This window comes from Chelonia mydas, chromosome 3, assembly GCF_015237465.2.
Source record: "Chelonia mydas isolate rCheMyd1 chromosome 3, rCheMyd1.pri.v2, whole genome shotgun sequence".
Lineage (NCBI taxonomy): Eukaryota > Metazoa > Chordata > Testudines > Cheloniidae > Chelonia > Chelonia mydas.
Window position 1 is genome coordinate 34,651,501 of NC_057851.1, and position 10,470 is coordinate 34,661,970.

The 10,470-nt window shown below is 40.0% G+C and overlaps 1 long non-coding RNA gene across 1 annotated transcript; it reads left to right on the top strand.

Annotated features, from left to right (window-relative positions):
- The first annotated feature begins 228 nt into the window (after positions 1-228).
- On the top strand, positions 229-8,517 carry LOC122465321. The gene is made up of 3 exons (XR_006290070.1): positions 229-464; positions 1,757-1,758; positions 8,481-8,517. It is a non-coding gene; the product is annotated as an uncharacterized LOC122465321 (long non-coding RNA).
- The last annotated feature ends 1,953 nt before the right edge of the window (positions 8,518-10,470 follow it).

The following is a 10,470-nucleotide window of genomic DNA, read 5'->3' on the forward strand; positions in this document are numbered from 1 at the left end:
GATCATAATGGTCCCTTCTGGCCTTGGAATCTATGAATAACAGCTGCACAAGAGCCAGCAAACAGAGCTGTAAACAGGGGAGTTTGAGTGGGAGTTTGCAAGGGGAGTTTGGGGGGAAGACTAAGAGAGCCAGGAAAAGGAACAGACAGGCTAGTGAAGGGAGTGTGTGGCAGTGTTTTGGTGCTTGTTGGGGGTTTGTTTTGCTGTGGGTGGTGGTGTTTTGGTTTGGTTTGTGTTTTCCAGACTAAAAGGACTTAGGTGAGAAGGCTATAACAGATACAGAGGCAGCAGAGGTAGTGACCCAAGCAGTGGAAGACACAATGAAGATGACTGGATGTGGAAGCTGCGGCATGTACGTGATCCTGGAGGGGATATCTGAAAAGAGTTTCGTCTGCATGAAGTGCCGTCTGACAGAGCCGATGGAAGAAAAGATCTGAGGATTGGAGATGCAGGTGGAAATGCTGGTCAAGTTTAGAAGGGGGTTTGAGCAGATGATGGAGCAAAGACATGAGGAGGCTGAACAGAAAAGCTCAGACTTGCACATGGAAGCAGAACCAAAGAACTCTGAGGGGAGACTGCTGGGTGAGGGAAGTGGACAGTGGAAGCATGTGACTAAGAGAACCAGATAGAGGAAAAGACTGGCTAGTGAAGGAGAAATAGAGCTCAGGAACAGGTTTGCAGAGTTGGAAAATGAATAAGGGGCACAGCAGGTGGTCACTGAAGGTGAGAGGGCAAGGAAGAAGAGAAGAGCAGCTAGTCCTATAGGAAGAGGGCAAGAGTCAATGGAGATAACAACACCAAATACGAACCTCAGGAGAATACAGGATGGGTTGCAGAGGATTGCAAGGGACAATAGGAATCGAGAGGACTTGCAGCCAGAGGATAGACTGGAGAATTGCACTATCGCCAGGAAAAGGCAGGTCTATGTGATTGGGGACTCCTTACTGAGAAGAATAGACAGGCCTGTAACAAGAGCTGATCCAGAGAACAGAAGGGTGTGCCGTCTGCCGGGTGCTAAGATATGGGATGTGGACCTGAGGCTGAAGAGGATCCTAACAAGAGCGGGAAAGAATCCACTGATTGTATTTCATGTGGGAACAAATGATACGGCTAGATTCTTACTGGAATGTATCAAGGGAGTCTATGCCAGGCTGGGGAAGACACTTAAGGAAATCGAGGCTCAGGTGATCTTCAGTGGGATTCTGCCTGTTCCTAGAGAAGGGCAACAAAGGTGTGACAAGATTATGATGCTCAACAGATGGCTCAGGCACTGGTGCTATAAGGAGAGCTTTGGGATGTATGGCCACTGGGAAGCATTCATGGACAGAGAACATCTCTCGGGATGGACTTCACCTGAGTAAGGAGGGAAATAGACTTCTAGGATCGAGGATGGCACAATTGATCAAGAAAGCTTTAAACTAGGAATATGGGGGGGATGGTTGGGAGATGTCCAGGTAATCTCCACACTGGATTTTAACACTGAGAGGGAAGTAAACAAAGTAAGAGAGGATACAGCTGTGGGTAGGAGAATGGACATAAGGAGGAAGGGTAGTGTACATACCAGTCTAATAGGTGATACTAGCGGTAAAATGTCTGTGCCTAATTGGGTAAAGAATGTGAGCAAGGCCAAATAGCAAACATTAAGATGTTTGTACACTAATGCGAGGAGCCTAGATAACAAAATGGAGGAACTAGAGCTACTGGTGCAGGAAGTGAAACCAAATATTATAGGGATAACAGAAACATGATGGAATAGTAGTCATGACTAGAGTACAGGTATTGAAGGGTATGTGCTGTTTAGGAAAGACAGAAATAAAGGCAAAGGTGGTGGAGTAGCATTGTATATCAATGATGAGGTAGACTGTAAAGAAATAAGAAGTAATGGAATGGATAAGACAGAGTCTGTCTGGGCAAAAATCACGTTGGGGAAGAAAGCTACTACAGCCTCCCCTGGGATAGTGCTTGGGGTGTGCTATAGACTGCTGGGATCTGATCTGGATATGGACAGAGACCTCTTTAATGTTTTTAAATACTAATGGGAATTGTGTGATCATGGGAGACTTCAACTTCCCAGATATAGACTGGAGGACAAGTGCTAGTAATAATAATAGGGCTCAGATTTTCCTTGATGCGATAGCTGATGGATTACTTCACCAACTGGTTGCTGAACCAACAAGAGGGGATGCCATTTTAGATTTGGTTTTGGTGAGTAGTGAGGACCTTATACAAGAAATGGTTGTAAGGGACAACCTTGGTTCGAGCGATCATGAGCTAATTCAATTCGAACTAAATGGAGGGATAAACAAAAATAGATCTGTTACTAGGGTTTTTGATTTCAAAAGGGCTAGCTTTAAAAAATTAAGGAAATTAGTTAGGGAAGTGGATTGGACTGAAGAACTTGTAGATCTAAAGGCGGAGGAGGCCTGGAATTACTTCAAGTCAAAGTTGCAGAAACTATCAGAAGCCTGCATCCCAAGAAAGGGGGGGAAATTCATAGGCAGGAGTTGTAGACCAAGCTGGATGAGCATGCATCTCAGAGAGGTGATTAAGAAAAAGCAGAAAGCCTACAAGGAGTAGAAGATGGGAGGGATTAGCAAGGAAAGCTACCTTATTGAGGTCAGAACATGTAGGGATAAAGTGAGAGAGGCCAAAACCCATGTAGAGTTGGACCTTGCAGAGGGAATTAAAACCAATAGTAAAAGGTTCTATAGCCATATAAATAAGAAGAAAAAAAGGAAAGAAGAGGTGGGACTGCTAAACACTGAGGATGGAGTGGAGGTTAAGGATAATCTAGGCATGCCCCAATATCTAAACAAATACTTTGCCTCAGTCTTTAATAAGGCTAATGAGGATCTTAGGGATAATGGTAGCATGACAAATGGGAATAAGGATATGGAGGTAGATATTACCAAATCCGAGGTAGAAGCCAAACTTGAACAGCTTAATGGGACTAAATCGGGGGGCCCAGATAATCTTCATCCAAGAATATTAAAGGAATTGGCACATGAAATTGCAAGCCCATTAGCAAGAATTTTTAATGAATCTGTAAACTCAGGGGTTGTACCGTATGACTGGAGAATTGCTAACATAGTTCCTATTTTTAAGAAAGGGAAAAAAAGTGATCCAGGTAACTGCAGGCCTGTTAGTTTGACATCTGTAGTATGCAAGGTCTTGGAAAAAATTTTGAAGGAGAAAGTAGTTAAGAACATTGAGGTCATTGGTAATTGGGACAAAATACAACATGGTTTTACAAAAGGTTGATCGTGTCAAACCAACCTGATCTCCTTCTTTGAGAAGGTAATAGATTTTTTAGAAAAAGGAAACGCAGTGGATCTAATTTACCTCGATTTCAGTAAGACATTTGATACAGTTCCACATGGGGAATTATAAGCTAAATTGGAAAAGATGGGGATCAATATGAAAATTGAAATGTGGATAAGGAACTACAATGGGTCACACTGAAAGGTGAACTGTCAGGCTGGAAGGATGTTACTAATGGAGTTCCTCAGGGATCACTTTTGGGACCAATCTTATTTAATCTTTTTATTACTGACCTTGGCACAAAAAGCGGGAATGTGCTAATAAAGTTTGTGGATGACACGAAGCTGGGAGGTATTGCCAATACAGAGAAGGACTGGGATATCATACAGGAAGATCTGGATGACCTTGTAAACTGGAGTAATAGTAATAGGTTGAAATTTAATAGTGAAAAGTGCAAGGTCATGCATTTAGGGGTTAATAACAAGAATTTTTGTTATAAACTGGGGACCTCAGAGTATTGGTTGATCACAGGATGACTATGAGCTGCCAATGTGATATGGCTGTGAAAAAAGCTAATGTGGTCTTGGGATGCATCAGGCGAGGTATTTCCAGTAGACATAAGGAGGTGTTAGTACCGATATACAAGGCACTAGTGAGACCTCATCTGGAATATTGTGTGCAGTTCTGGTATCGCATGTTTAAGAAGGATGAATTCAAACTGGAACAGGTACAGAGAAGGGCTACTAGGATGATCTGAAGAATGGAAAATCTGTCTTATGAAAGGAGACTCAAAGAGCTTGGCTTGTTTAGCCTAACCAAAAGTCTGAGGGGAGATATGATTGCTCTCTGTAAATATATCAGAGGGATAAGTACCACAGAGGGAGAAGAATTATTTAAACTCAGTACCAATGTGGACACAAGCACAAATGGATATAAACTGGCCATCAGGAAGTTTAGACTTGAAATTAGGCAAAGCTTTCTAACCATCAGAGGAGTGAAGTTCTGGAACAGCCTTCCACGGGGAGCAGTGGGGGCAAAAGACATATCCGGCTTCAAGACTAAACTTGATAAGTTTATGGAAGGGATGATATGATGGGATAGCCTAATCTTGGCAATTAATTGATCTTCAACTATTAGCGGTAGATATGCCCAGTGGCCTGTGATGGGATGTTAGATGGGGTGGGATCTGAGTTACTACAGAGAATTCTTTCCTGGGTGTCTGGCTGGTGAATCTTGCCCATATGCTCAGGGTTTAGCTGATCACCATATTTGGGGTTGGGAAGGAATTTTCCTCCAGGCAGATTGACAGAGGCCCTGGGAGTTTTTTGCCTTCCTCTGCAGTGTGGGGAACGGGTCACTTGCTGGAGGATTCTCTGCACCTCGAAGTCTTTAAACCATGATTTGAGGACTTCAATAGCTCAGACATAGGTTAGAGGTTTTTACAGGAGTGTGTGGGTGAGATTCTGTGGCCTGAGTTGTGCAGGAGGTCAGATTAGACAATCATAATGGTCCCTTCTGACCTTAAAGTCTATGATTCTATGATTAATAACTGACTTGTGGCTTTGCCACCTGTCAATAACGCAAAGTATCTGCAATTCATGCCACCAAAACCTTTATGCCTAATGTGAAAAACCACACTGTGCCATCATGTAGTCTACATATTAGATGGATTTGTAATGGTACAAATAGTCCTGGTGCTGATGGCTTAATGAATACAGTGCTTCTAAGGTAATCAAAAGGGCATAATAAATGGAATGTATCATATAGCTCTGCAATTTTTCATAAGAATATCACCAGTACATATGTGTGCATGCATGTGTGTGTATAATGTTAAACTGGTGCAAACTCCTGCACAGACATACTTAAATCTGTTTATAAATTGCTTATATTATTTTTTTATTGATTAATGGATCTTTAAGGCCAGAAGGGACCATTAGGTCATCTAGTGCATAATGCAGGCAACAGAATTTCATCCAGTAATTCTTACATCAAGTCTACAACTTCTGGTGGAACTAGAGCATACTAGACAACTTGTAATAATCATCGGTTACCTTCATGGTTAAATAATTGAACTTATTTCCATTCTGATTTTGTCTACATTCAGCTTTCAGCCATTGGATCTCATTATGCTGTCTGGTATATTAAAGATCCCTACTTTCTCTTGACGTAAACTAAATCCATTTAAGCCTGTTGTAAATCAGTTTAAGTGTGTCCACGCTGGTGTTTTCACCAGTGTAATTTAGGCTTGTCTTCAAGGGGAAAAGGTGTGGTTTTAACGTGTATTACAATTCTTGTGGAGACAAAGCAAATTGCAGTTTTAACCTGTTAGCTGGTTGAGGTAGACCCTGGACTCCCTGTTAGAAATTACTCCAACCAGTTAACACATATTAAAACTACAATTGCCTTTTCTACACTAGGATTTTAACACATAATTAAAATAAATCCTTTCCCTGTTGTAGACATGGCTTAAATTGATTTAATAAACAATTGTTATTTAAACTAGTGTATCTTTTGTGTGTTGACAAGACTTCTGTAGAACTGAAATTATTTTTTCCAGTTGAAAAGGTTCTTGCCAATATAAACTGATGCATATTTATTGTCAAGTCTGCAGACAGACAAACTGAAAAAATAACACAAAAAAGAGGTGTCCTTAAATTCTTTTGGTTCTTTGATCTTTAGAAGAGGCCTGAAAAGATTTTTCTTTTAAATAAATATATATATCCAATGCTGCTCATCTGTGTGGGCACTAATGATACCACAAGGTATGACCTTGAGCAGATGAAAAGAGACTATAGGCCCCTGGAAGTGAGGGTGAAGGAGTTGGGAGGTGCAGATGGTGTTCTCATTGATCCTTCCAGTCAAGGGTAGGGGCCCAGGCAGAAAGAGACACATCCTGGAGGTATGCTTGGTTGCGCAGATGTTGTCACCAGGAGGGCTTTGGCTTCCTCATCCATGGGATGCTGTTCTGAGAAGGACTGTTGAGCAGAGATGGAGTCCCCCTGTCAAGGAAAGGGAAGAGCATCTTTGAATACAGACTGGATAACCTACTGATGTGGACTTTTAAACTAGGTTCAATGGGGTCAGGAGACAAAAGCCCACAGGTAAATCCAAAACATGGAACCTGGGTGAAAGGCTGGAATCTGGGGAAAACATGGGCAATTACAGCAGGGACAAGGAGAGACAAGAGGGAATGTAGATGGGAAATCTAATGAATATCTTAGATTTCTGTGTACTAATGTGAGAAATATGGGGATTAAACAGGAAGAACTAGAAATACCATTGAATAATCAAAATTATAATGTAACTGGCATCACAGAATCTTGATGGGATAATTCACATGACTGGAATATTGATATAGTAGCATACAGCTTGTTCAGGAACAACAAGTGGGGGGAAAAGAGACGAGGTGTTGTCTTGTATATCAGGACACTTGTACTGAGGTTGAGATAGAAGTGGAAGGCAGACCTGTTGAAAGTCTCTGGGTAAAGATAAATGTACTAAAAACAAGGATGGTGTCATGGTAGGTATCTACTATAGACCACCTCACCAGGAAGAAGAGGAGGATGAGGCTTTTTTAAAATGACTAACACAATCCTCCAAAACACAGGATTTGGTGGTGATGAGGGACTTCAATTACTCAGGCATCTGTTGGGGAAAAAAATAACACAGCAGGGCACAGATTATGCAACAAATTCTTGGAATGCATTGGAAACAGCTTTTTGTTCCAGAAGGTGGAGAAATCAAATAGGGGAGAGGCTAGTTGAGATTTAATTCTAACAAACAGGAAGGAACTGGTTTTGAATGTGAAGGTGGAAGGCAGCTTGAGTGAAAGTGATCACGAAATGATAAAGTTTATGATTCTAAGGAATAGTGGGAAAGAAAACAGCAGAATAAAGACAATGGACTTTAAGAAGGCAGACTTTAGGAAACTCAGAGAATTAGTAAGTAAGATCCTATGGGAAGCAAATCTAAGGAAAAAAAGTTCAAGGCAGTCGGCAGTTTTTAAAAGAGACATTATTAAGGACACAAGAGCAAAAAACTATCCCAATGCCTAGGAAACACAGGCAATATGGTAAGAGATTACACTGACTTAACCAGTAGATCTTCAAGGACCTAAAACTCAAAAAAGAGTCGTACAAAAGGTGGAAACTAGGTCAAATTATGAAGGATGAATATAAATAAAACAACACAAGCATGTAGGGACAAAATTAGAAAGGCCAAGCTAAAAAATGAGATTAAAATAACTAGGGACATAAAGGGCAACTAGAAAACATTTTACAAATACATGAGAAGCAAGAGATCAAGGATAGGGTTGGACCATTATTCAATGAGGAGGAAAAGACAAGAAATGTTAAATGCGTGTTTGTTTCAGTTTTTACCAAAAAAGTTAGCAGTGATTGGATGACTAACATAGCGAATATCAATGTAAATGGAGTAGAGTCTGAGGTTAAAATAGGAAAAGAAAAAGTTAAGAATTACTTATGGCAGGTCTATCCTTAAAACACTGCATTGGCGCAGGTGTACGGATGCAGCTGTGCTGCTGTACAGCTTTAATGAAGATACTCTATGCCAGTGGCCGCAGGTTGCCCCCCACTGCTCTATGCTGATGGGAGAGCGCTCTCCTGTTGGCATAGTTAATTCACCTCTGTGAGGGGTGGTAACTATGTTGGTGAGAGAAGCTCTCTGTCTACACTGGCGCATAAGTCAGTATAACTATGTTGCTCAAGGGTGTGGATTTTTCACACCTCTGAGTGACATAGTTATACCGAGGTAATTGTATAGTGTAGACCTGCCTTAGACAAGTTAGATGTCTTCAAGTCAGCAGGGCCTGATGAAATAAATCCTAGAATACTTAAGGAATTTGCTTAAGAGATCTCTGAGCCATAAGCAATTATCTTTGAGAACTCATGGGGACAGGTGAGATCCCAGAGGACTAGAAAAGAGCAAATATAATATCTATCTATAAAAAGGTGAATAAGGATAACCCAGGAAATTATAGATTAGTCATCTTAACTTCAGTACCCAGAAAGATAATGGAGCAAATAATCAGTTTGTAACCACTGCTCTACCAGATTCCTTCCCAACTTCTGCTGAATCTTGCTCTACTTCCACAGATGTGAAAAGGGGAAGATTTAACAAGACAAAGTTTTTAATTCCTACCTCTGTACTGCCCCAGCCAGTGTCAGCTATAGTTTGCTGATAGATTGTGGAGCAGCCAGATGCCTGATAGCCCTTCTGCGCTGCTACTGTCAGATCCTTACAAATGTGTGAATATAGCATGAGATCACAAAAATATGCATGCTACATTTGTCTGTGCTAAACTGAATCTTGTGTCTCCATAAAGAGAGACCTGAATTCTAGACCTTGTGATTGTGGGCTAAGGACACGTGTGTAGCATCCCAAAATCATTGATAGAATTAGCAATGACTTGCTATGGATTTGCAAAGGGTATTTCAGCATCTCCTCTCATATGTTGCTTTAAGAAGCAGGCTATCACAGTGGGGCAATTTATACAGTGCTGCATAGTAAAGATGAAATGTTGTAGTAGGTGGGGTTTTTGGTTTTTTTTGGTACTTAAAAAGGGTAACTCAACAATGGAAGACAGAAATCCTCTTTGCAACAGCTTTCCACAGCTGGGAGACTGAAGGAAATTGAATTTAAACCTTCTATGAATGACTTTCCTGGTGAAAGCATTGCATACAAATACAATTCCCTGCCATATTTATTCTCTTGGAATGTTTAATAAACTGTAGCCTGATCTACATAATGGGAACCATCCCTTCCTATTGGTATAAAAGGAAAAGGTGACTTTTGTTCCTTTATGATTTTTTCAGAGAGAATTTCAACAGCAAGGAGATTCCAGTGCTTAGTTTGGCACTAGCTATTGGTGTAAAAATTTTAGGAATTAACTGTTTAGGCTGTTAGTTATTTGTCATACATGGAAGAAAGAAGTACAGAGACAGATAACACTGCCTTTATCACAACTATCACTCAGGTGCTTGTCCATCTAAATACCTTGGGAATAATTCTGCCATTCCATTTGAGAGATCACAACCTGTCCATTAAGGTAAATTAAAGTTTTTGACAAGAGTTGGTTGAAATTTTTCTGTGGAACAGTATTCCATCAGAAAATGCTGATTCAACTTATTTTGTGGGCATATATCTATTTAGCTGAAAATTTTGTGGGAAATTATTCAAATGTTTTAATAGGTTGAAACATTTTGTTTGGACTCTATTCATTTCATTTCGACATTATCATTTTGATTTTTATTGTAATTTATGACATAATATGAAAGTCAAAATCCTAAAGGCAAGCAAAACATTTCAAATTTATCCAAAAACAAACAAACCATTACTGAATATCTGTTTTTTGTAAAAAAATCTGAGATTTCTACTTTTCAATCTGATTTAGGAAGAAATCAAATTCAAAATCTAAGAATTTCCTGCAATACAGAAATTGAGTTTTTTTCAGCTTGCTCTGTTTGTGGCACTTCTGTCCAAAGATGGAGGTCTTGGTTCTTTCTGAGAATGAGTGAGAAGTGGTGATGTAATAACTAATGTCTATGGGTGCCAGTGCCCTCTACCAGATGGTATGTCAGACCCACTGAAATATGTATCCTAAACCCTAATACTCCTTGTCAAAGTTTTGGCATAACTGCATGTGACATATGAAGGTACAATCCAGACTAACGCATTAAATACAATAGTCTCAAGCTAGGCCTGTATTTGTCTGGTCACTCTGCTGTGACCACATTAGTTCAAATGCTAAGGGCCATGCCTTCTGTCATGCTGCCTCTGAGGCCTGAAAATCTTTTCATGACTCTAACCACCAGATTTCGTCACCTCATTCTTTAAACTCTTCAGACATTAAATGCAAATATACAATAAATAACACGAATGCAGCTTTAAGGTTGCAAAATTAAATTCTGATATTCCAAAAGTTGAGGTTTCTTCTACATCAATAATTTGGCCAGAGTCTTTAAAATTTGTAAGATTGAGTGACTATAGAAAATGCAGAAGTTATACCATTTTATCCTAACGAGATTATATTGTATCTTACCAAAAATAGCCCTGTAAACACACAGTTTAGAGAAAATGAAGGAAATTATGTTAATCACATTCCACAAAAGCACTCAGACAAATGGCATTTATTGAAAATGTTGACATTAAGTGAAATAAAAAGGAACTTTTAGGATGATAATTTCTTTA